The sequence below is a fragment of the Frieseomelitta varia genome, unplaced genomic scaffold (assembly GCF_011392965.1).
Source record: "Frieseomelitta varia isolate USP_RPSP 00005682 unplaced genomic scaffold, Fvar_1.2 scaffold_443, whole genome shotgun sequence".
NCBI lineage: Eukaryota > Metazoa > Arthropoda > Insecta > Hymenoptera > Apidae > Frieseomelitta > Frieseomelitta varia.
The window spans coordinates 776,497-804,373 of NW_025110194.1; the positions used below are offsets into that span (position 1 = coordinate 776,497).

Consider the following 27,877-nt stretch of genomic DNA (forward strand, 5'->3'; position numbering starts at 1 on the left):
AACTCGAGTTACCAGATCTCTCGCTCGAGCACGTGCGAAAAAGAAAAGAAAAAAAAAAGAAAAAATTCGAAATCGACGCGATATCCGAAAGAAGCCGACTCGCCGCCTTTCGTTACGGAGCAGCTAATAACGGGAGACCTGGTCAAGTGGTGTAGAGCGGAAGGGGAGGTTAAGCTTCAACGAGCGAACGGGTCGAGTTGGCGCGGCCCCTTCAAACTGGATAATCTTTAATCACGCCTCGTTTGTAATTGACCGTGCGAAGCTGGCGAGGGCGAAAGGATATCAAAGAGAGCGGCGGCCGTCGAAGAATGTGAGGAGAGGGAATCGAGTAGCCGGAAAAATTCTTTCGTTCGAGAAATGCCGGACCATCGCGAGCCACCGGTGTGAACTTGCTGAAAACTACGTTTCGTTCGACTCTCGCGGAGGTCAAACTAACGAAAAAGCGAGCACGAGTGAAGGGGGAGCGGTGGAGAAATGACGTGAAGAGGGGGAGGAAGACGAAGAGAGAGAAAAGTATCAGATTAAAGCGGGGAAGAATCCGAAAGCGTGAAGCAGAGTGGGGAGGGAGTGGAAGAAAGAAAAGAAAATTTAAACGAGGAAGAGAAAAATTCGGAAAAGAGAGAGAGCAGAACTGAATGGAAATAAGAAAGAAGCGAGATGCGATGAGATCTCGCTAAGAAGAACTGGGAGGGAAGAGGAAACGCTGAAAGTCTGAAGAACGAAAATATCCGAGATGGAGGATGAAAACAAGACGATTGAAATAGTAAAACGAAGATGGTGAAAGAGAGAGAGAGAGAGAGAGAGAGAGAGAGTTGGTAAAAGTTCTGAGAGAAAACTTGCAAAGAGAAAGAGAAATGGGTAGAGAGAAGAAAACGCGAAGAAAAATAGAAGAAGAAGTAAGAAAAATAGTAGCGAGGCACGAGGAGTAGGAAGATTATGGGATTGGTTAATCGAGGCAACGATCGGTGTATTTCTTTGGTTCGCGAAGGGTTTGGAATCCCATTGGTTCTTTGCAGAAAGACGAGCGAGAGTTGTTCAAAGAGGTCACGGGCGAATTAAGTTGACGAACTTAATGGTGCATCGTGTGTAACAGTGACGACAGTGTTTAAGCACTCGACGACCAACGCTAACGAGGTTAGATTACGCTGCTACGTTGCCGGCCGAAGCAACGCGACGCGAATTTCGAATTCATCGACTCGTCCGCGTAAATACTCGTACCATTTAACCCCTTAACCGTGTATGATGAAATGAAATTTCTCGCGAAATGCAATCCCGAGAAAAACATATTGCTTTTATACATTATCGACACAGTTGGAAACTGTGTCAGAAGGAAGGGACACTATATATTTGGACGTGACGATATATATATTTAGGGGTTTACTCATAAGTAATCTTGTCTTCTGATACTGTACAAAATTTTATTTTATTTAAGAGTTAATAGTTAATTAGTTTCAATTTATAATATAATTTAACAATAAACAGTCAAATGTCAATATTTTTATAAAATATAGAATATAGTCAAATGTCAATATATTTATAGAATATAGTCAAGTATTAATATATTTATAGAATATAGAAATATAGAATACAGAATATAGTCAAATGTCAATATATTTAAAGAATATAGAATATAGTCAAATGTCAATGTATTTATAAAATATAGAATACAGTAAAATGTCAATATATTTATAGAATATAGAATTTAGTCAAATGTCAATATACTTATAGAATATGGAATATAATCAAATGTCAATATATTTATAGACCATAGAATACAGTCAAATGTCAATATATTTATAGAATATAGAATACAGAATACAGTAAAATGTCAATACATATATTTATATCATACTAAATGCCAATATATTTAACTAGAATATGAGTTATGTTATAATAAGTTAAATTATTGTCACTGGACGGCAATGTATATTAAATTCAAAGAAAACAACTTATGGATACCACTAATATGCCGTGAAAATAATTATCCAATGCAAATGTAACTGTTGGTATGGAAAAATTAAGCGTTGTTAACAGGTTAAAGAAAGATTGTGCGAGCAACGAATAATAACAACGGACCACTAGAATCTCGACGAACAGTTAAATCTACTAACAATTGAAGATCGAGTCCTTAAAAAAAAAATAAATTATTCCAAAGAATTAAGCGTCGGTTTAACACCCGAGAGAATAAAACAAAATACCGCGTAGCTCGCAGTATTATTTGCACGCCAGTTCGAATACACCGCAAACGGAAACAGAAACTCCTCGCACATATCCGACAAAACTTTGCTTTCCTCCAACTTTTCCGCAGTCACGCACACGCACACCATGATATACGTTATTAAACGTATGCGCTGGACAGAGCACGATGCTTCAAAACGGCTGGTTTCTTTCACGAAAATTCGCGCCAGATCATTCCAACTTGCCCGGCGGTGAAAGAAAATTCTGGTCAGTGGATAAGGTCAGAGCGAAATTTTCATTTTTATTGCCTTTCTTCTCCGTTTACTTTGATCTCCGCGGCACCGTGATAAAGTGCCCGTAACGACGGCAATCAAAACGTTTCTCTTATCTCGCGTCTGACAGATGTTTACTATTTGCGTGAGGCAATAGTCGGTTCTATTGAGTTATCCCAAACATTCACCTGGGCCTGTCACGCGGCTCCAAGCGAGCGAATAACCGGCAATTTCGCTTTATCATTCACCTCGACTCCTCCCTCGTTTGCATTCAACCACGACCACCTGGAATCTTTTATAAACAGCCGGATTCGTGCGCCATCCACCTGGACCAGTCTCTGGATCATCGGGTCACGATTTCGTAAGCTAACCCGAACCTGGACAGCTTTACGATATTACGTGTCAATATGATTCGACTTTAAAGACAATTCTGCGAGTCAAATTCGGCAAATTTTACAACGAAGATTTAGATAATTTGTTTCTTGCTTTCTGGTTTCAATGTCACAAAATGAGATATTGATCAGTGGCTAGATCAAACCATGATTCCGTGGAGTTTTGTCAAGCTTTCTCGATCTAAACAAATCTGAACGATATCCAGCCTGATTCGACTTTAAGATAATTCTGAATCAAATTCGCTAAACCTTATAACGAAGATTTGAAATAATTTGTGGTTTCAATGTCATACAAAAAAAGAAAAAAGAATATTGAACTGCGAGGTGACAATCGAATACATTAACCTTTCCCGCTGGAATAACGTGCCATGCATATCGAGAATTTTTTGTCCCAAATTGCAACATTTTCTCAGTTTTAAGTATATTTAAATGTAACCCAGGCAAAGCAAATGATAAGTCTATTATTTGTTAATAATTTCTATCCAGTGGCATCACACCGACGAGTTCGAAAGGAAAAGAAAGCGACGAATTATTGTATACGGTTCGGTCACTCGTTACGGTCCGCGAGCCAGTTGCCAGCGCAAGGGGTTAAAGCAGAACCATCCATATGAATATTCCCTCCAATTCCCACCACTCGGCTTCCATTTTACGAAAATTGCGAGCATCATCCCTTTTATTTAATGTTTAACGCTCAAATAATCGCGGTTTTACCGCGTGAAATAAGAAATTACGATTTGCCTGAATTACGGAATAATCTTATTACTCCGCAACGTTGTATTCGTTAATACGACCAAATTTCCATCGGTTAACGCTGTTTAATGGCACGAAATTTTTGCGATACGGACACAAAATTTTCCACCGCTCGCGTTTTTCTCATCGATTCGTCGCTGCATACCTGTTGCGAGAACTACATACACACATACACACACATACACACACACACACGTGTCCGACCAACGAACGACCGCATTAATCAAGCAGTCTCGTCGCTGCGATGGAAGCCCGCGGACCGCGGGAAAAATCCACGAAAGTGATCACACGGACGGAAAGAACTAAATTACACGGACGTAATTCGACGTGATTCAAGGAGGGATACGACAAGCGCTCGCGGCGCCGTTTGACGTTAATTTCCAGCGGGTCTGGCCGAGTTACAAAGTATGCACGTCTATCCGAAGAGGTATGTCAAAAATTTGAACAGTCGGGGATATTAATGTCTCGAATTACGTCCGTGTCTGTGGAACACGATGGAAGCTCCACGTAGCTACGACGACGACAACGACGACGACGACGACGACGGAGCAAAGAGAAACACAGAGAAATACACGTGGCGAGGGAGAGAACGAAGGAAGGTTGCTTTGACGTTTGGACTGGTGGTAGCTGGCAGGTATTTCGAGAATTCGCCAGACGCAGGTCGCCTGGCCGCTTCTGTAATACAGCTGCACACAGCCAGTGTAACTACAGCTGGGGAGAGCTAGCCAGCGAGATGCGACGACCGCCAACTTCGCGAGTATTTCGTTCCGGGTTGGTTAATTCGGCGTTTCGTGCATCAGCCCTCCCTTTTCCGCCCCACGATCGGACCAACCAGCACGTGGTAACTGCCACCTCGAGAGCGTCATCGTTGCCAAAATTCAGGAAACTTCCGCTTAATGAAGGTCAGCCGGCACGTGGAAGACGATGCGCTCGTCGCCCCCGAACGCTTTTAACGTCAAAATATGTTTCGGGCCACTTTTTTAGTGCATTGCGAGGCAGCCTATGGATAATTTCGTCTAGAATCTAGTAGACCAAGGACGAAGGGACTCTTTATTTTGATATTTATGATTAACGATTCACCTGCTTCTTCGTGCTGATAAGAAATCCTAACGTCCACCACGCTCTGTCTGTTTCGTTTGCAATTTTCTCTGTTTTTCGTTGCAACAAATATTCAAGAAAATGACACTTATTTGGAAAAAGCATCAAAAAGTGATTGAAAATACGGTTCGAATAAATAGTTCTTTTGCAAGATGGTATACACCAGTAAATTCGTCGTTGAGAAACGCCAATTCCATCAATTACTGTACAAAAACCTTAGTAATTTCCGAGATATTTGACAAAATCTCAGTCTCGAGATAAATTATCGTAAAATATTTCCCTAACTATTAGATTTAGGACCAATATGGGTTAATACTGTTTTATTTAGAATTTAATATCCTTTCGATTTAGTGCGAATTAAACTCTTGGAAATTTCGAAACCTCTCAACACACGAAAAAATTAATACGCCACGTTTTGCCTTCCTCAAAATATTTCGCATTAAAAAAGCCTCTCTAAGCTTTTATATTCAACAATTTCGATGTCATTAGACGCGTAACGTTAATTTCAACCCTCTCTTTCCTTCGGCGCCAATTCACAGAATACAGAATACAGTTTTCGGTCCCGAACTGAGACTGTTTGTACTTGGTCCATCGAGTCACACCAATGTCCAACGACGCTCCGAAATTTCCCCCTGAAAAGGTGGCGCGGTGACGACAGCGACACGGTGGAGAACGCGTCTCCAAGACGCTCCCTTTCCCCGGCTAAGAATTAATTACGCACCGTACCATGGGCCCCGACGTGTACAATTCGTTACTTTAAAACGTAAATTGCGCGCAGCTGCGAGTGACGCGCCGATTCGCCGGGAAAGGCTCGGCTGCGATTAAATTAGCGGCGCGCGACGTCGAAATACTTTCGAGCCTATCCACCGCTCGCTGTGTGATAGTAAACGGCGCGAAATCTGCGAACAAGCGACCCAACGTTAACACGATCGCTGGCCAGCGTTTTTATCGAACGGTTACACGTACAGGTGCGTCGCGCGAATCGCAACTCTGGCGGATTCATTGCGTTGCCCTCACGTTCTGGGAATAATCCGATAAACATTTTTAACGTTAAAAGCCGGCGGAAGCCGTCTGGGAGTTGGCCGAGCCGGGCAGTGAAAAACCGAAAACCCGAATGCGTGTGTGTACCGGTGGAGAGGGAGGTATCCCAGGCGAATGATGCGACTGTGCATTATGCTTGTAACGCCTCCTCTGGAAACAAAAGCGTTATTCGCCCCGAGTAATGCTGGCTTCGGACGGAACGCGCGATTTCGCGCGCGCATAAACTACCCGGCGCCGACTGTTAATTTTCCCTGAACGCGTTTTACCCGCGTTTCGCCCTCTCTCTCGCCATCGTTGTCCCCCAAACGACTAAAATACCACCCCGGCGTATAATTGGCCGCGATTTTCAAGCAGGAGTTGCCCATCTTTCGCGAACTGGTGTGTCCCTTTCTCGCCGAGTCATCGAGAAGTCACTTCGAAAATCGTCTTAACCGCCTTGATTTACAGGTAGGTGTTGGAAGTAACGAGTACGTTCAAAGTTTCATTAGGATCGTCTCGTTATCGTAGAGTATTCTCGCTCGTAGACGTCGATTTTCGGGGCGATTTAGTGGGACAGCAAACAGTCAAGTTATCGTGGATCAAGAGTTTCGAAAGTTTGACTGTGTTTGATCATGTTTCGAGGCAACGTGGGTGGTATAATTTTCGTGTTATTGTATTCGTGAATTTAATCGTCTTGCGATCGTGTTGACAGAAGTTCGAAAACAAATTTCTTTCCATTTCGCTCCAGCTTGAAAGAGACAGCTATTTTTATAATTAAATTAAATTAAATTAAATCCATCCTCGACTATAATGTAAATCGTCGTTGAAAGCGACAAACTGCGACAAACATATAGTGATAAAGATAATTGTACAAACATGATCAAACATGATCAAACACGGCCAAATAGAATCAAACAAAATTTCAAAACTCTTCATCTTTACGAGAACGTAACAATTCTTTACTCAATAAATTAGCAATTCCAAACTCCCTTAAACATAAAATCTACAATCTAAAAAGAAAGAAGAAGGAAAAAAGATCAAAAGACCCAGTCCAACTAAAACTCTAAAAGAAACGTTTCGAAGAAAAAAGCAACTGCAAACTAACCGCAGGGTGGTAAACACAGTAAAGACTGGTGGCACGTATGCACGAGAATAATTTGGATAAGGTTAATTGTATGCAAATGACAGGAAGGCCTCGCCCGGCCACATAAGACAAGGCGTGGGAGTCGACGAAATTGAAACTGCGCGAAGAGTGGCTGTGTGTGCGCGCGCGCGCGCGCGCGGGTATTTGTCCAACGGGCGGAAATTACGGAGCCACTGTTTTCCTAATTTCGGACACGAATGAGATTCTCAGCGACCGCTGACACGGCCAGGGGATACCGGGGATACCGCGTCCCCGTCGTAAATAATCTAAGCGCGCGAACGCGTGCTCCTGGTCAATTTAATGGAATTAATAACGGAGACCGGGTCGGAGCGGACGCTGGAGATTTCGGAAGTTTCGCGAAACGAAATAACACCGGCTGGCCTCCCGCGTCCGGTTATTAACGCGGTCGTGTTTCCATCTAACGCTCGCCGTCTGAAGCGATAACTTTCGTTGCTGCGAATTAGAATTAAATTGCGGTGCATCCTCAGTATCTGCTGACGCCGATGAACAGCGAGATAGGTCCCGCTTCGTGAGTCTTGTAACGTGATCTGGATTTGCTTCTGACAGGCCACGGGTTCGTGGAAAATTCAAAGACGAAAATTTAAGACAAACCGTATCTGTACAGGGTGGATAGAAAAAATAAAGGGTTCGTAAGTAACTTCTAGTGTAGATGTTGCTTGTCGAAACATGAGAAAGAGTCCTGATAAACACGGGTCGAAAAGTCAATAGTTTCAAAGTTACAAAACGGTTTTTTGCTATCTATCCTAGATGTTACAAACTCTTTTTTCTACTCACCCTGTATATGCGTGAAATATATAATACATGCAGTACACATGTATTATTTTACTTGCCTACAGATTGGTACAGTCGGGAAATACACAAGGAGCGAGTATGTAACGATTACGAATTTAATTTTAATTCAGAGATGGACAGCTTTGTCTCGGACCAATTATCGTGAAAATCAGTAGCTGATTGAATTGAAGTTCCATTTTAATACCATTTTATCGACGTTTCATTTTTAGAAGCGTAATCCGGTCAAATTCCATCGATCGGCTCAACTATCGCGAATTCGAGAAGGATCGAGAAATAGGATCATGTGAAATATCTTCTTAACTATTTTAGGTTTAGGATGGGGGTGGGTTACCTTTTTAATTTAATATTCTTTCAGTTTACGATGAAAAAAATATGTAGTTCAATTAGAAGGAAAATGAAGATGACTTGGAAATTTTGAAATCCCTCAACACGCATAAAATATTGATACGCTATATTTTTCCTCCCTTAACCTTTTGCGCTAGCAACTAGTTTACGGACCATAACGAGTGACCAAACCGTATACAATAATTCGTCTTCTTTTTTGAATTCATCGGTATATTACTGGATAGAAATTAGTAAGAAGCAATAAACTTATTATCTGTTTTGCCTCGATTATATTTCAATATACTTGAAACTGAGAAAATATAGCAACTTTGGGCCAAATATACTCGAAGAGAAATTTTTTTCCAGCGCAAGAGGTTAAAATCATACGACTTCTAATTTTTCATTAGACGAATAATTGAAAAAGTTGTTTCAAATTACACAAATCACCCTGTATATACGTAGCTTCGTTAAATATGTATACTGCTCAGAACGTACTTTACACTCGCTACTTATTTGAAGCGCGTTGAAAGATTTAAATGTTGCAGAATTCGTTTCACGAGTAAACGTGTCGATTATTAATTCATTAGCAGTTGACATTTGCAGTTGACTTTTGTCCATTCGACGAGCGCGATTAGTTAAAATACCGATTTCAACGCCAAATCCATCTTCGAATAGGCACGTCTTCATTTCCGAACGGACACAATCGAATTGTTGTTAAATTAAATGTCACCATTTAAAGCGATTCGACCCGAGATCGTTGGTCGAAGTCGCGGCGTTGGAGTTTCATTAAAAGGGTGAAACTCACGGTTGATGAAGAGTCGAGGGTGGAAATCGTAAAGAACGGGCCCAACGACGTTGGCCGGGGATAAATCTGCGGAGCGGTGTCTACTCTGGCAGTGCAGCTCATCGGGATAGCTGCTCGCGGACCCTCGTTTCCGACCTGGCGAAAAATCCAAGCATTCCTTCCCTGCCTGCGTTTCACATTGTCCGTGTAAATCTCCGCGAGCCTGCGTTCTTATCTGGCCGTGGATATAACAAAGGGTGGCTTTCGTTGCAGCCGACCACTCTTGCGCCGTGCGTTAAGGTGACAAAGACTGGAGAAACCAGTCGAGACGGAAATTCGAGGCCGGGAGAATGGGACGACGCGGTGTCCGGAACGCGCCATTTATCCCGTGCGAATAGCACGAACACGTAGGAAACGGATTCAACGAGTTTCGGCTGGACCGACCCTAAACTCTTGGCTAGGCCAACAGCAGTTTCGTGTTGTCGAAGGGGAACGAGGGTGCACAGCCCCGAATGACGGCCGTCTGCCACCCATCGAGGCTACACGAAAATCCCATACTGGGATGGCAGGGGTGGCTGGTAATATTTTGAAAGGCAACCGGTAGGTGTCAAAATGAGGGATAGTGTGAGAAAGCACGCAGCGACAGAGATAGCATGGTGGCTGTAAATGGAGTATTGCTCGATTTCTGTATCACGTGCATCAACATCGTGTGCGCGTCACCAGTCGCACCGATTCAGCTTTTGACTTGCTTGCTGGTTCCGTGATGAGACTGTATGTCTGTACAAGTTTATTGCAAAGTCCTTATCGTGTTACGATCAATCACACTTTGAATTCGAGAGGAGACGTGTTTAAATTAAAACGACGTTTAAAATTATACTTTGATTATCAATGACGGCGACTTATCTGCCCCGCGAAACTACTTTATACGAATTAGTATTAATTCGCCCTTAATATTTGCCTGGCAATGTTAATCGTTTCACACGTTTCTAGAGAAGGGTCAAGGTTGCTTGTTATCAAAAAACAGGCTCATCTTGACACACGCGAGTGGTGAACAATACATGTGGGCTTAATTCGGCATTTTAGTGTTCGACTTGACAAAACAAGGTGAAGAACAAGGTTGTCTAAATCGTGACTCGGCATTCAGGAATATTAAATGTTCAGAAATTTCTGAGAAACGCAACATAAAATTTTTTATTCATTTATTTAAGTTCTGATGTTCTATATATGTATGTACTATAATAGAGAGAAATTCGTACGTTCTGAAGGAGTCTACAAAAAAATACATAAGAATTATATTGGGTTCGCCAACAAGTAACTGCCTTTCTTCTTTTTAAATAGATATACATAAATATCTTAATTAACTTCGTTCAAACCGCGAATTCATCGTGTAACCTGACAGTTAGCTGTTAATGCTTGCTCTAGAAAAAGAAAATGCACGATTTCATTAAAAATTATTTAAAAACTAACATTTAGAAAAGGAAGAGAGAAAACATTGTGCAAGCTCATAAAAAAATTATCTAACGTGGATGGTGAAGAAGCCTTAAATCTGAAAACAATGTTGGAATTTTACTACTGACAACGGTATCGGAATGATCGAAACTGTTTGAACTGTTATTCGTCTGAAAAGAAATTAATCCGACAAAATGAACAACACATCTAAAAGATCTAAAAGATCACGTCCAAAACAACACGTCTAAAAGATCTTGTTTCTTACGAAAAATTCGTCAGAAACAAGATCAAGAAAATGCAGTCACTTTTCGGATAGCCTAATGCAACAAGCTCAAGTGAAGATATACATTACAGATTACAGATTAAGTGGTTAATTTTGTCAGAAACGTTCTAAAATTGAATTGAGTCGGAAAACAAATCAATAAAGCGACTAGCTTCTACATATGTATACCCTGATAATTGGATTCTTTCAATTACACAGGATTTTAATTTATTTTCCCCAAGGTTTCGCAGTTCACCGTTATAAATATCCTTTAGCCTGTACAAACAGCAGTGAAGATATAAATTATAGATAATGAAGATACAGATTAAGTGATTAATTTTGTCAGAAACGTTCTGAAATATTCTAAAATCGAATTGAATGGGGAAACGAATCAATAAAGCGACTAGCTTCTACATATGTATATACTCTGATAAGCGACCAGCTTCTATATATGTATACTCTGATAATTGGATTCTTTCAATTCCACAAGATTTTACTTTTATTTTCCCAAGGTGGATCTTTCGCAGACCACCGTTATAAATATCCCTTAGTCTGTACAAACAGCAAATGAGAGACGAACAACGGTGGTTCTTCGATCCAACCACATCGTACATACAGATCCGTTCGAAAGAACGTGGTTCCATCGTAGTTCCATCAGGTAACACTAAAACGGGCAAATAACAAGAGAAGGGAGGAGTAGAAAGACGTTAGGTGAGTAAGAGGAGAATTATTACTACGACCGGGGTAACCGATCTGTCCTCTTGCCGGAGAAGCAGTGTAATTTGCACTTGTTGCCGTAAGCGCAAGAAAGAGAGAGAGAGAGAGAGAGAGAGAGAGAGAGAGAGAGAGAGAGAAACGCTTTATTAAACTCCCGGAAACTGTTTCACTTAAAATTACATTCAGATTAGTTGGAGATAAGTGGCTGGCCGGCGGCATTGGAATTCGAATGCAGAGTGTAGAAACAGTGGGCTGGTTGATGTTGCTCGTCGTGCAGAGGAACGTGCACGCATTGGCGAGCTTGAGAAACCGACGATTATCCGTTACACGCTTAATTATCTCTCGTTGCTGGTAAGTTTCTACTTGCTCAGGCGTTTCGTGTGTTTGCGCGGCGCTGGAGTGAATTGTAATATACGACAAATAAAGGACATTGTCACTAGTCACGAGGAAGAGAGACTTCCCTAGATAGAGAGGCAATTTTGTATCATTGCTTGAAAAAGTTTGGACATCGATGAAATAATATATGAAAAATTAAGGACATTGTGTCACAATTAGGATAGTTAAGAAGTGAGAATTTTGTGCTACTTCTTGATAATTTTGACAATTATTCCAAAAGAAGAACAAATCGTTTATCAATATACGAGAAATAAAGAACATTGTCACGACTAGCCACAAAGAAGACACTAAGGATAGATAGCATGAAGGTTTGTCAAGCCTTTTTCGTTAAAAAGAGTAGATAATTTATTCGAAAAGTTGGAAACATCGCACTCGCCGAATGAATGTAATATCTTGAATGGCTGGTGGCATGATGTACGGGCGAGGAGCCACTGTGACGGGAAAGCGATTATTTACAGCCAATCAGAGGGGAGAAACCCATCTGACAGACAGACGCATAAACGCTCGCAGATCACATCGAATGACACAGGGGATAATCGAACTGACGAAGCACGATTGATAGAACGACGCGTGACGTTTAACGCCCCCGTTTAAAAATGGAAAGTCCAGCGTATCGTCAAAAATTCCTTTCCACAAATGAAATTCATCCTTCAAACGTTCTTAACTTTCAGGCCGGAGAGAGTTTTTTTATTTATTTCTAAAAAAAAAGGAAGTAGTTGCGAGATGACGGTGAAATCATAATGCTTTTCACATTTCTACGTTAGAGTATTTTTATAAAATTATATATATATATATATATAAATAAAATAATTATTAAGTACTCAAGAATATTTTTGTGAAACTATTAGTAATGTCGATTTTTCAAATTTAATAAATAATAGAGTAAATTATCATAATTTACCTATATTCTATATAGTTGAATATATTGACATTTAGTATGTTTATTGTTTAAAATTATATTATAGATTAAAACTGTATTAACTTTTGAATAAAGTAAAATTTCATACAGTATCAAAAAACGAAATTGCTTATGGGTATCCTTAATATATTAACACTAGAACTACCGAGGATTAAAGCATAGAATTTTCATCGATGTTAAAGTGAAATAAATAAAAGACTGTAACGCATTTATTTCTGTGTTTTATAAAGAAAATCGTTTAAATCTCTAAAAACACACTGTTTTACATCTATAATATATTTAACAGAGATTATGAATTACTCACTTTGACCGCTTCGGTAGTTCTAGCGTTAAAAGACAATACACAACGTCCAAAGAAAATATTAAATTTTCGATAAAGTTATTACCAAAGTTAGACCACGAAGTTTAGCGCATTTATGGGAAACTTTAAACTGCAAAATTCCAAAAGAATGCACACAATCTGATGAAACATGTAAAATATCCAAAAACTCTCTACGATATATTTGCTACAATTTTCTATCAAGATTCCATTTCTTTAATTTTACCTTTAAAAAAACACACACAAATTTCCATAAAAACCCGCGGTGTTACGTTAAACTCGTTAGTTCCGGCGGCGCTGGAACGACATAACGTTGAGTCGTTTGTCGCGGTTGGACACAAAATTCCCAGGAGCTGTTCCGTTGGTCAGATTCTTGCGGGACCTTCCAGGCAGAAATACAAGCAACTCCATTTTCACGAACGACGGTCAAGTCGTGAGGACTTATTCGATAAGTTCATCGAGTGTTCCTTCAATTTGCTCGAACGGTTCGCGAGCGGACCGACTGGCAATGTAAATAGCCAGAAAGTTACGATATATATACAGGATGTGCCAGCCCTGGTCGGTAGAACAATATAAAATGGAGGTGATTCTACATAAATAAGTTGAAAATCACTTCTAAACTCACTCTAAGTAAATAGGTATTAACAACTAATCAACATTATGAGTGATATTACTAATACTGTTTGTAAATCTGCATTCGTGTTCGGAGGATAATATAATAATAACATAATAATATAATAATATCAAAATATTTTTATTATTTAATTATTTAATTAGTTATTTAATTAATTTAATTTTATTATTTTATTATTTAATTATTTAATTAGTTTTATTATATTATTATTTTATTATATATTATTATTATTATTCACAATATATATTTTTATACTATTATTTTATTATTATATTATATATTATATATTATAATAATAATATTATATATTATATATTATAATAATAATATTATATATTATATATTATAATAATAATATTATATATTATATATTATAATAATATATAATAGCAAAATATTTCGATTTTCTCGAAAACAAAGCCTCAAACGAACAAATCTTATTCTTTATTTTCGACTTGCCTTTTCACGTAGAATCACATGTACTATCAACGCTGGGACACCCTGTATATCGTAAGCAGTCGTGTTCGAAATTACTCTAAACATTCTTAAAGCACTTTTTCGAACTAAACTCGCCCTCTTCTCCCCCATTACGCTAACTTCGTTCTGGACAATTAGCGCGCACTTGGTCGATATTGTCCCACATCGCGTCTGGACCAGCGTCGTGAGCCGCTTTGGCTATTTACGATGCACGGTTTGGCTTCCCACGGCGGCGATCGTTATGCAAATGCTCCGTCGCTTCGTCGTCGAGCAACGTATCGAGGTCGCGCCTCCGTGTCATTACGACGATGACCCGCTCGCGATGAAAAATTACGTCTGTGTCGTTCGCCGCCGGTGGCACGATATCGGTGTTTTAATTTGATAAACGATAGTAACCTTCCAAGTCCTCGCGGTGCACGCTCCTCGGTTAATTAGCTCATGTCGTCCGATTGTCGAGAGGCTCCAATTTGCAGCCATGCAAATTTCTCACGCATCGCTCGTCAAACGTGATCACGCAAGACACAAACGTGAACGTTCAAAGTATGAGTCTTTACGTACGTTCAATATTTTCGCGTCTTTAAAGTTCACCCACGGCTATAATTAACCACTTGCGCTGGAATGACGTACGCCGAGAATTTCTTCTCCCAAAAATTGTAATATCTCCTCAGTTTTAAGTATATTTAAGTGAAACGAAATATAATAATAAGGCAAAACAAATAATAAATTTATCACATCTCGATAATTTCTGTCCGGCGATATCATACCGACGAGTTTCAAAAAGAAAGCGACGAATTGTTGCATGTGGCGTGGTCACTCGTTACGGTCCGCAATCGATTGCCAGCGCCAAGTGTTTCAAAACAGAGCCTTTGCCGGCGATCGCTAGGCAAAAACGAGCGACGAAGCGCGTCGTTGTCGCTGTCGATTTTCAAAATCGTCGGTTGGAGATTCGCGTGATCCCGCCTATCCGACGTGTCGTTGTTTCGCGTTCATCCGACTGCCGTTGTTTCGTCGGCAGACACAACTCGTCGTTACCCGCTCTATAATCGATCTGTAAGCTGAGCCACCCTCGAGCAAATCGATCGGTCGTCGCTTCAATACGGTGCAATTCGTTGGCACTGATCAAACTGGCAGCATGGTTGGAACCGTGGAAACTTGCTGTTAAAAATCCTGTGTCACGCACGGGATATCATCTCGGTCAGATTAATTCCCAAAGTTTCTGATTGCCTATCGGCCGACATCTCTACACGGTGGACACACAAAGCGGGACAAATAGCGCGGCGCGGCGTGTTCTCGCGTTTCGACGTTATCGGGACGCAAAAATGAGCTCCACCGGCCCCACGCTGCGTGTATTATGACTCACGAGTGCACGCGGCTCGCGACGGGATGCGTTAATATCGTTAATTAAAACTGCTAACCCCGTGGTCGTTATTCGCGTGTCAACGGCGATAACGGGCCGCCACAGCTATTAAAATCGAGATGACAACCACCCGGGAGCCACGGGCGAATTTTTGACGCAATCGCGATCGCGTGTACTTGATGGTTAATTGATAATTCGACAGACAAATTTTATAACGCGCGATCCATCGAGAAGACCGTGAAATCGTATCGATTACTAGATTGACAGATTGGAGTGTCAGGATCGGACGATCGAGACGTTCGAGAAGTACAGCGCAAGGCAATCGTGTTGTTAAGTGTTGAATAAACAACAAGTTAAGGTTAAATTTTCAGGAGAAACTTCGGTTTCTCGCAGTTAAACGTTTAACTCCCTACAATCGGCATTTGTGAGTCAAATCGCCGCTCTCTCGGGCGTGATCTTCGACTTCAATTCCCTTCGATTTCACTTGGTAATTCCGCCGTAACCGTTTATATATCTCATAATTTCGTAAGAACAAAATCAACGGCGAATTCACGCGTGACGGGGCTGCGTCGACTTCGTATTCAAATTTACCCGAGTCAACATTTACCATTTTAGAGGAATATTTGCACGCTGGAATTTACATCGGCACGATTCTAATACGCGGAATAATTAATCCGTTCTGCACGCGGCAATGCACGCGGCACAATCACGCGTTAACGCTTCGAACAAACACGCTCGTCGCATTGCGAAAGAGTTTCGCAACGCTCTGGGAAAAAAGAAAGAAAGATCTTATTTTCAAAGATAATCGTCGTGTTAATTCCAGGCGTGTGGAGATCGTCTCGAAATAATTCCGTTCCCCGGATGGAAACGGAGAGATAAGCAACTGGAGTCTATTTCGAGGTTTCTTTCATACGGTATCAGTTCCGGAAGATAATATTGTAGCCATCGAGTCGAATGTATTTCTATCGAAAATTGAATCCATCATTGTGTCGGAAATAGCATTGTGCACGCGGAAACAGCTTTCATCCCTTCCTCGCCACTGCACGACGCTTCCATCTTGCTTCCCCCCTTCCTTTCCCTATTTTTTCTCTCTCTATTTTTATTTCCCTCGACGTCACTTTTTTCCCTCCCGTGACAAATTCTCATTATCGCCTCGTGAAAATAGGTGTACACGTGAATATTTATTTATTTACATAAAATATAAAGCTAACAAGCGTTTTTCCACGCGACGATCCGGACGTTTATCAATTAGTTTGCCCGCAAGCTGGCGCGCGATTTTTGATTTCGGCCGCGCAAGAAATAACCGGCGGTGGAAACGGTTGAAAACGAAAACGCGGGGAGCAAGAGGTTTAGGGAAAATACCGGAACGGAGAAGGGCCGGAAAGGGAGAGAAAGGGAGAAGGGGAGAGTACAAGCAACGGGCACGGGAAACCAATATCATGCCAACGAAATCGATATCGGCTAAATAAATATTGTTTGAGGGGCCGCCGAATTGACAGTGAACCCCGACAGAGAGAGAGAGAGAGAGAGAGAGAGAGAGAGAGAGAGTGCACGAATGGAATATTTATTCCCGCGGGTGAAACTGGGAAAGCCGCCCTGAAGAACCTGAAGAGCCAGACGTTGCACCCTTACGTAAGAGTAAATCGCGTTACTGTTTAACGGAATCAACGGAGGAAGAGAAGAAACGAAATTGCGCGAGCTACGAGCGAATTTCCCAGAAAGAGAAATTTTCGAGAAAACTAACAAAAAAAAAAATATATATATATATATAGCTAAGAAAAAGAACGAAATTAAAAGTCACCTCTAAATTAGGATCGGAAATTTCCGGAAAGTCACTCACCTTACGATGCATAACCTCGAAACGAACGAGCGCTCCAGCTAGTGTAGTACATCCGATTACAGTCGATTCTTCTGCAAAAACAGAAAAAGAGTGGCGTTAACGTCGACGACGTGGCTGGACGAAAATCGATGATCAGCTAATTGGCGTAAATTGTCACGAATTTCTGGCGCAATTACACGTTTCGTTTGAGCCCGCGAGCGCTTTTTTTTCCCCACCCGACGCGCATAATTGACAACTCGCACGGATCTCTTCTCCCTTCCACTTTTGTCCCTTTTACACCGAACACGTTTGCCCGTCGACGGTTTTCCGCCCGTCTGTTTTCCATTCTTTTTCACTTATAATTGATAGACACCGGCACGATGTTAACTCGGCGCGGAATGATCAACGGCTCGATAACGCGCGCGAGTTCGTTCTTTTTTTCTTTTTCTTTCTTTTTTTTTTTTTTTGATCACAGACGATTCAAAGGTCCGGAGCGTTTTTGTGTTTAGATCGATTCGACTGTGCTTCTCTGTATCGCTGGATTCCGTGCCGATTCGATTCAGCGACTCTCTGTAACCGATAAATTTTTTTCCGAATAGGAAATGGAGATAGTCCACGCACAGAGTGTCGCTCTGTAATAAATTGTTGCATCGAAGTGATTTGAAGCGCGATTACCTTCAAAAGGTAAGCACAGGTTGATGGCGAGTCTTCTTCGATAGAGTTCCATGCTGCAATGGAGGTTCCACGCGATTACCTTCAAAAGTGTTCGTTACAGAAAAAAATTTTTGGAGCGAAATTTTCGGTGGGCGTGCTTCCGAGACTTGAAAGTTTTGTTTTCCAAAATGAAACTATGTATTCTTTTTTCAGATGGATATGTAGCGCTAATACCATTTCGAATATGAAACATAAGACAATTATTTATTGATACGATTCAATTTTTGAAACGACCTTGAATAACCTTGAAATCGTCATGAAATCATTTAAATGAACAATTCGTTCGAAAAGAAAAAAACTTGTAATTTTCTTGAGAAAAAGCAAGTTTTACTGAACACCTTTTCCATAACGAATAGTTGAGAATAACTGCATGAAACACCTCAGGTGTATTATAGAATATACAGCAGAAATTCCTATAACAAAACCAACACAGCGCAAAAGGTTAGAACCAAATAAATAGTTTGTTTTTTTAAGAAAAGAGAAAATTACACGCGTAAATGATCCAATTTATCTTTGAAATCGTGGCTGAAAAATATTGTTCCTTATTTCTGTCGAAGATTGCCTTACTTAAACAACGAATCGATTCCTCGTAATTGAAATAAATTCCTTCTCGTAAAAAAAAAGAAAAAGATAAAAGAAAAACACAATTAACTCTCTATAGAAACGTCAATCACTTTGAACACAACTCCTCGCCAATGGTTCACGCAGAACTATATATTTTCCAATGGAAAAACGCGCTCGTTTCCACGTCACAAATGAGTCTCTTTCAGCAATTTTCCAATATGGCGGCAGCGGCGCAGTTTTTAGTTCGCGTTACACGGCATCCTGCCGCGTTTCCATCACGAGTAGACGCGTATTTTACTTCGCGTTATTGAATATGACGGTTGACGCTGGAAAATCCAGAGACTGCAAGTACATTTTAATATCTGTTCACCGTTTATCGTTGCGTATTTCGTACCGAGAGCGGACCAACAATGTAAACTAGTTGGCTATTGACGAACCATCGTTTCGTCGAAACACTCGATGTACACAGAGAAAATATTCTTTGCTGACGAACGGAAGTATCTGCCGCAACAGAGAAGCTTATTTCCTCTACGTGTGTAATGCAACACGAAAATCGTATTTTTTTGTCTCTTTCAAATTGTTACGACGTGCCAGCGCACAGTTGGATGGACTGGCTAGGATATGCGAGAACGTTCTGAATGACGACAATATAGAGAGTTTTATTTCATTCTTGCGAGCATTTTTGGGCAAGTATGCGAGTTACTTTCTCAAATTGCAAACCGTTCTTCAAATAAAAGAATTGTTTAAATTTACACGTAATTGTATATGTTAATTTAAATGGGACGATAAGACCCTATAGAATTTTATATCAATTAATTTTTGTATTTAATATAACATTAATATAAATTTAATATAAATTAAGATAAATAAGCGAGTTACTTTCTTAAATTGCAAACTGTTCTTTAAATAAAAGAATTGTTTAAATTTACGCGTAATTGTATATGTTAATTTAAATGTGACGATAAGACCCTATAGAATTTTATATCAATTAATTTTTGTATTTAATATAAAATTAATATAAATTAAGATAAATAAGCGAGTTACTTTCTTAAATTGCAAACTGTTCTTTAAATAAAAGAATTGTTTAAATTTACGCATAATTGTATATTTTAATTTAAATGGGACGATAAGACCCTATAGAATTTTATATCAATTAATTTTTGTATTTAATATAAAATTAATATTTGATTGGGAGAATTATTAAATTTAATAAATTTTAATTTTAAAAAACTTTAATCAAAGAAAATAGTTTGAGCTTTAATTTAAAATTAATAGAATAAATTACCTTAGGTATAACAGCGTTATATTTTTTTATAGATCTTATAGAAAAAAAAAAAACGATTGCGACCCCGATGTTGAATTAAAATAAATTTTAAATGCAGAAGTTTAATAATTAAGTTTGTTCGACTTTTAAAATCTTAGATGATTTGAATTCAAATCGACGCAAGTCAGATTGGTTTCTATAAAAATATTTAAATTGGTATCTATAAAAATATTTAAATTGTTTGTACGAAAGGGCTATAATTATACGTACGAAGGGACGGGACGTTCTTCTTTAAATAAGAAAATTGCCCAATTGTACAAATTTAATCGTACGACATAAATCCGTGGTTTTCTTCTCACGAAGACAAGAATCAAGCTCAGTTTGAATTCTCTTCAAGAAATGCGTAACGCCCTATTCTCCAACTTTCCGCGAGCAACAATTAAGCCAGGTTTAGTTTAGTCAAGTCACCTAGATTCGAGCAACTTGTAACGACGCTTCTCGCGCAAACTTGTAATTTAGATGACTCGGAATATCTCCAGCCTCGCGCCAACGTCGGTCAAGCCACCTGAACTCGCAAATAGCTCGGACGTACCGAGCGAAAATTACTAATTACCGAGGTAATATCCTTCAAATAATTTTTAACGCAGGCGAATCAATCGGAAATCCGATAGTTAATTAGCAGGTGAACGATGGCGACGGGGGAAATTTCAGTTGCGGTTGGGTAACTTTGAAAATGTAGCATCTCGTTAATTGGCCGATGAAATTTCCCATAGTTTACCGATGAAAAGAAAACATTCGCAAGCTTCCACGTACGCCGTGATTCTCGTAGCGAGGAGCAAACGTTCAATCGGCAATTAATTTCCACGAGTAATCCAAGGCCAGTTTTCTCTGTACTTTGTCTCCTTTACGTTATGAAAGGATAGCTTGTATCGATCACCAACAGGGAAGCTTCTGTATCGTTTAAAAATGGAGGGAAAATTCCAGGCTGAAATGCTTCGTCCGACGAACGAGATCGATCGAATGTTTTGGCTGAGATTTCGCAACGTGTTTGTTATTTAACTGCGCGTATTATTTGAGAATCAGGTTTAATTGGCCCGAATTAAAATATAACCGTTGCGTTTAAATATTTATCCTCGCCGGCGTAGCATTTCGATACTGTAAGCCAACGGTTAATATTTTAATAATCGTTGTTTTAAATTTAATTATTATAACTGGATAATCGTAAAACTCGATATCCGTAATGCAATTTAATGTCACTTATTAATGATATCGCCATTAACAAACATCTTTCCTGGCTGGCGCGAGTCAGCTTTCGCATCGTGTTTTGGCCGTGTTTACCGTGCATCATTAGCCGAATTCGATACGGTTCGTAACGCGAGCATTGTTTGATTATTACGTTACGTTTTGCGAATTATTTCGCTGCCGGTCCGCCGTTCAAAATAAACAAATTCGCGTAGCGCGCGCAGCAACAAATTAAATTGATCATTCGTCCAAATTATTGTCTCGCTGATAATTGATACATTACCGTTTGCCGATTCGGCAATCGATGTTGAAAGCTAGAAAACGCGAAACTTTTCAACGATCACGGCCTTTCTCCAGACAGCTGCTCGATCGTGAACTCCGCGTGAACGTTGCGATACCCGATACTAGACCAATTACCTAAATTTGGACGAATCAATCCAAAAAGAGAATGAGTTTTCAGTGGAAAACACGCGCAATAATCTCTAGCACGACCTTCAGTTTGCGATTTCTGTGACCGTGATGAGGGCAAGTGCGACAGGCATAGTTAACCGCGGTATCGAATCGTCATTGAAACGTTGTTAGGAATTAATTATATCTATTCCCAGGGCCTACACATTTTTGGAGCAACAGGGGAACTTTGTACAATGCAGAGAGAAAATTGCATGGTTAGTTTCATATGGGACATCCTGTATAAGTATAGTAAAAAGAATATAGTCAGTATAGTATAGTATAGTGTAGTATAGTATAATACACTAGAGTATAGCATAGTATAGTATTATATAGTATAGTGTAGTATGGTATAATATAATGTAGTAAGGTAGAGTAGAATATAGTATTATAGAGTGGGATATAGTATAATACACTAAATTATAGAGTAGTATATAGTGTGGTATAGTATAATACATATAGTATAGTATAGTATAGTACAGTATAGTATTATATAGTATAGTGTAGTATAGTACAATATAATATAGTAAGGTAGAGTAGAATATAGTATAACAGAGTAGGATATAGTACAGTATAATATAGTATAGTATAATATAGTAGAATAGAGTAGAGTAGAGTAGAGTAGAGTAGAGTAGAGTAGAGTAGAGTATAGTATAGTACAGTATTTCAGTCAGTATTACAGTCAATATTGTAGCATTTTTACATCAATAAGTTACTGAATAGAGAAGTCTTGCCTTATTCGAATAAAAGTTGAAATGTTACAAATAATATGTTACGAATGAGAGTTATCATTCCGCAAAATTGTAAAGTATAATTTTTTTAATTATACCCTTACGGTAAAGTGATTACAGTGTACAGTGTTGTAAAGTGTAATTTTTTAATTATACCCGTAGAACGTAACAGCGTGGCCTGCCGACACGAGAGCTGAAAAATTTCGACACGAGTTACGTTCGCAATCGCGATATCAGAGTCATATGTCTAGAATGTTACGGAGGGGAAAAAGACGAAAAGAGGAGACGGGTAACTCGCAGGCTGTAACACTGATCCGAAATCGAAAAGGAGCCATGTATCATCGGCGACTCGATCGTAATACGTAAGTGGCGTTCTTCGATCGATTTGCGATTGTAAATGTTCGTTCGATTCTCTCTCGAGCGTGTCATCGATCCTCGTGGAATTTTTGGAGTCGATGGTTGCAAATGGATTCTGCATTGCGATTTAGCCGCGCGGCGATTTTTGGGCATGCTTGCAAGACATATTTCGAGACAAATTCGACGCCACGAAACACATTAAAAATGAATGGACAAACATTCAAAATCAGACAAAGATTCACAACACGTAGTAAGTGACTTTTACCAAGAAATTCTTTTTGGTGGATTAACCAAAAAGGAAAGAACTATATTAGCCCGATTAAGAATAGGACATGGAATACCTTATTAAAAATATGGACCCTCTGTTCTGCAACAGATGTCAAAAATCTTTCGCAGCTCAACTTATAATTTATATAGGATGGTCACTGAAAAAAACTGAATGATATAAAATATTTTTTTTATTCTTTATTATTTTATTTGGAAATATAATGGATTCTTTCAGTATCATGTATTTCTAATCTCCAAGGAATGCTCTATAACCTACAAAAAAAAAAAAAAAGAAAATAAAAAAGATTGAAAATGAACAAGTTATGATTTTTCAAACCCTTCAGTTTTTCAGTTTCGAGCGACAGAGAAGATTCCTTAAGTTTAATTCCACCACCGCCTTGATTTCCCAAAATCATCTGAAGAAACCAATCCAATTCTTAATAAACACAAATCTGTACCACAAGACATGAACACCACGTAAGTATCTAGTCGCTAATGACCTCGATGTCAATATGACTTTAAATCCACGCAAACCAAAAAAAAAAAAAAAAGAAGAAGAAGAAGCGAGCATTATCGATCGAGCAGCAGCAGGGATGCATGCGAGGGGAATGAGACGCAAAGTGTGTCTACAGTTAGCTCTGCGTAGATTACGTCGTAAACGTAAACGAATGATGAAGCGAAGATCACGAAGGCGAGGAAAACCGGCCAAACAATCGCTGAAGAATTTCATCCGGCGATCTGACTCGTAAACCCTCTTCGCTGAATTTCATTGATCTGAATCATTCATTCGTCGATTCGCCGAAAGTACGAGGCGGGTCAGTTTTCGTTCGGGAAAGCAGATGAAAACAATTCATCTTTTACACACACGGTTCGCCGCGAACGGGTCATCGGCAAGTCAAATGCGAAGCCGAAATTTGTGCGTCCGTTGCGGTTGGCCGTGGTCTCGGCATCGAGGAAGAAGCAGAAGTAAGGACGAGGCAGCCAGATAGAATAAAAGATGAACGAGCGGTGCAAATTCGAAGGCGATCGCCAGTGTCAGGTGCTCCTCGGACGTACACGATTCTCGAGTGGTGAACGAGGCTAGCACCGGAACGTGGTGCAGCAGCAGTGGAGAAAAAGAGAGATACCACACGAGTGAGGGAGTTGGCTAGGTTGCAGCTGCGGCTGCTTCAACTGTCGAGTGGATCAACCGTTCTCCCCCGGTGTAATAACGAGCAGAGGGAGGAACCGCGAAACCGGGTCACGATGCCCTCAGAAATTAAACGTAACGACCGCCGTAGAGCCGTAAGACGCGGATGATTGCACACCGGGATTGATTCACGTCGCGGAATCGACGCGCCAGATAGGAACGCGTCGCCGGGTGAATGCGTTGTAACGAAGTCGCTTTTGCGGCTTTGCTTCGTGGCTCTGTTAAAATACCTTTGGTCGACTGGTTGCTTCTAATCCCGACAAAGGCCATTCTCTTTCCTCTCTCTCTTTTCCTCTTCGTAATTTCCTCGACTCTTTCAGCAACAGATTTACAAACGAGGCGATTCTTCTTCTTCCCCGTTGTTTTTGAGCGTTCGTTATGGTCATTGTCCGGGACGAAGGCTTACTCCCTTTGATGCACGTCTATTATTCCGAGCGTTTTGTGATTGTCCATTCGAACGAGAGATTGAAATAAATACAAGTTCGCTAATTACTTGATCCTTACAACGCGACAGCGACAAATTTAACCACTTGCGCTGGCAACTGATTGCGGACCGTAACGAGTGACCGAAACCGTGTACAATAATTCGTCGCTTTCTCTTTGAACCCGTTGGTACGATGTCACTGGATATAAACTATCGAGAAGTAATAAATTTATTATTTGCACTGCCTGGGTTATACTCAAATATACTTAAAACTGAGCCGATGTTTCGGAGACGTTTGATTTAACCACTTGCGCTAGCAACTGATTGCGGACCATAACGAGTGACCGAAACCGTGTACAATAATTCGTCGCTCGTCGGTATGATGCCACTGGATAGAAACTATTGAGAAGTAATAAATTTATTATCTGTTCTGCCTGGGTTATACTCAAATATACTTAAAACTGAGCCGATGTTTCGGAGACGTTTGATTTAACCACTTGCGCTAGCAACTGATTGCGGACCATAACGAGTGACCGAAACCGTATACAATAATTCGTCGCTTTCTTTTTGAACTCGGTATGATGCCACTGGATAGAAACTATTGAGAAGTAATAAATTTATTATCTGCTCTGCCTGGGTTATTCTCAAATATAGTTAAAACTGAGCCGATGTTTCGGAGACGTTTGATTTAACCACTTGCGCTAGCAACTGATTGCGGACCATAACGAGTGACTGAAACCGTATACAATAATTCGTCGCTTCATTTCTGAATTCGTCGGTATGATATCACTGGATAGAAATGATTGAGAAGTAATAAATTTATTATTTGTTTTGCCCAAGTTGTTTTAATTAAATATACTTAGAATTGAGAAAATATTATAATTTTGAGACAAAAAATTCTCGATGTGCGTGGCACGTCATTCCAGCGCAAGAGGTTAATTAATAACTTCGTACTGCGCGACATTACAATAAAACGAATTCTATAATGATAATTGTCAGCTTAGGAATTCTCTCACAACCAGCGACAAAACGAGTTGCGAAGAATTTTCAAGGGCCATCTGTGCGGTCATGCCACTGCGAGGACGCGTCGGTCGACGGAAGAATCGCAAGCTCGGTCGGGAATAACTCGCCAACAAAAGCTTAAGCATTGATTAATGCAAAGTCGAAAATGAGAAAAGAAACAACGTTGTCGCTGGTAAATCCATTTAAAACTTGAACATGTCCGCGGACAGGAAAGGTAGGGGAGAGAGAGAGAGAGAGAGAGAGAGAGAACACGTTTAAGCTCCCTTGATAAATAAAAAACGGGCCGTGCCCCGCCGAGAAGTTTTCTTGAAACTTTCCACCGGCCACAGGCTTGTAATATTGTTTTCAAATTGAAAATTAAATCCCAATTTTACTTCCCGCGGAATTAACTTATCTTTCCCATCCCCGCGCCGCTTCGAACGAACCGGTGCAAAGGAAGTTCTCCCTCTCTTCACTCTTAATTTCGTCCGAAGTTCGAATTTCCAACGGACCAACGAAAGTGCCTCGATATTCGCTTCATTTTCTTCTTTCTTCCTTTTCCAAACTTTCCGCGGCAAAGCCACGGATGATCTCTGAAACGCAATCCGTAGAAAGGGAAAACGGTTTCTCGTTTATCGTAGCATTGAAAAAAAATCCCTCGTAATTCTATCCCCCTTTGTCGCTCCGTTTTACACCGCCATCCATCCATCCGTTCCTTTCTCATCCCTCTGTTCTGTCATTCGCGACGTAGCTGGACGCACGTGCCGTACGTATGTACATGTGAACCAAACAGAACGCGTCGATATCGAAGCGAGTTTCGAAGTTATCTCGCGTCGTTATCGCCGCCGCTGAATGCTAATCTAAATCTTCGTGAATATTCGGGAACGGAGGGATGAGCGGTGCCGTAAGCGCGGCGTCGTAGCTTGCAAGTTACGAGTTGAAGGACTTGCCGCACAGAGGTGCCCATTGCGAGCAAGGTAGAATCGGGCGAACAAAGACGGTGTTGTCAGAACCGCGGGGATAACCCAGATTTATTCAATTGCTTCGATTCGAAATTCAACGTGCAACAACGTGACGCATTCATTCGGAGCGAGGGGACTTGGCGAGGATAAGCAGTGACGCAATGGGACGAACAGATGACAAACGGAGCTTTGATACACGATCGACGTCGTTCCGCTTTCGTTAACTTTCATAGAAATTATTATTTTCTCGTACACGAATCGGAAAATAAGTTTCACTCGCTTATAATATTTTGTGCATATAACTCTTTCATTACGAGCGCCGAATGTAATGCGACATTCGGTAATCACATATTAAAAGTACACAATACACTTTTAGCCATCGAGACGAGCTTTTTCTATCTTTTCTATTCGACAGCGGAGTATATATATATATATATATATATATATATATATATATATATAAGATAAGAAATTGTAATAAAAAAATCTTTCTTAATCTATTGCAATTCAGAGGAGATTAGCTATAGCTATTGTTGATTACAACATTATTACGTCAACAACTTTGCCGTTGCAATCGTTGTTTGTTATGTTAGATCCTCTGTTCTCGTTTGCTTTTTTATGAGGTAAAATAGTATTCCCGTGCTGAAGTTTATCGTGGATTGTGTGATGTTTATGGTCAGAACGAGCTATCTCGTCAAGCTATTGGGAAATAGCGCGTTTCATTCCAGAAGACGATTATCGAGAGGGAGCAAATGTCAAGATCGAAGCAAATGATTGATGCAAACAGACGAGATCGGTATAGACGAAATCGCAGATGAATCGAGTATTTCGTATAGAGGTGTGCACTGGATCGTCAATGAATGTCCAACACATCGAAAAGTTTGTGATACGACAATGTCACGTCACATTCGGCACGAAGGACCTGTTGCAAAAATTTGAATGGAACGTGTGGCCGATTTCCACCGACGTTTCTGTTGATGTTGATTAACGAAAACAAAGCTCGTAGAGCTGCGGTATCATTCGAATGTGACGAAGAAGTCGAGCATGCGACTCAAGGAGTGGCTCTCGCAAGTTGAACACAATTTTTTTTCAACGAAGGAATAAAAGAAATTAGCGCCACGATGTGATAAACGTCTCAATCGATTTCACGTAGAAAAATAGCTGATATAAAAAACTAAGATATATAATAAAACAATTGATTAAAAACAATAGGTATTTCGTGGTGTTTACGAGTGAAACTTGCTCTTTTAACGAACGTAAATATTACTCTGCACATTATTGCTCAGTTACTCCTAAATAATGAAACAATTAATTTAAAAAAAATAAGCATTTCGTGGTGTTTACGAGTGAAACTTGCTCTTTTAACGTACGTAAATATTACTCTGCACATTATTGCTCAGTTACTCCTAAATAATAAAACAATTATTTAAAAAAAAAAAGCATTTTGTGATGTTTACGAGTGAAACTTGCTCTTTTAACGTACGTAAATATTACTCTGCACATTATTGCTCAGTTACTCCTAAATAATGAAACAATTAATTTAAAAAAAATAAGCATTTCGTGGTGTTTACGAGTGAAACTTGCTCTTTT

General features: G+C 40.0%; 1 long non-coding RNA gene across 1 annotated transcript in view; it reads right to left on the minus strand.

The window, feature by feature from the left end:
• Positions 1–27,877, minus strand: part of LOC122532245 — a 170,121-nt gene that overhangs the window by 95,293 nt on the left and 46,951 nt on the right. The window contains exon 2 of the long non-coding RNA XR_006307473.1: positions 17,146–17,216. This is a non-coding gene — a long non-coding RNA (uncharacterized LOC122532245). The remainder of the gene's footprint in view (positions 1–17,145; positions 17,217–27,877) is intronic.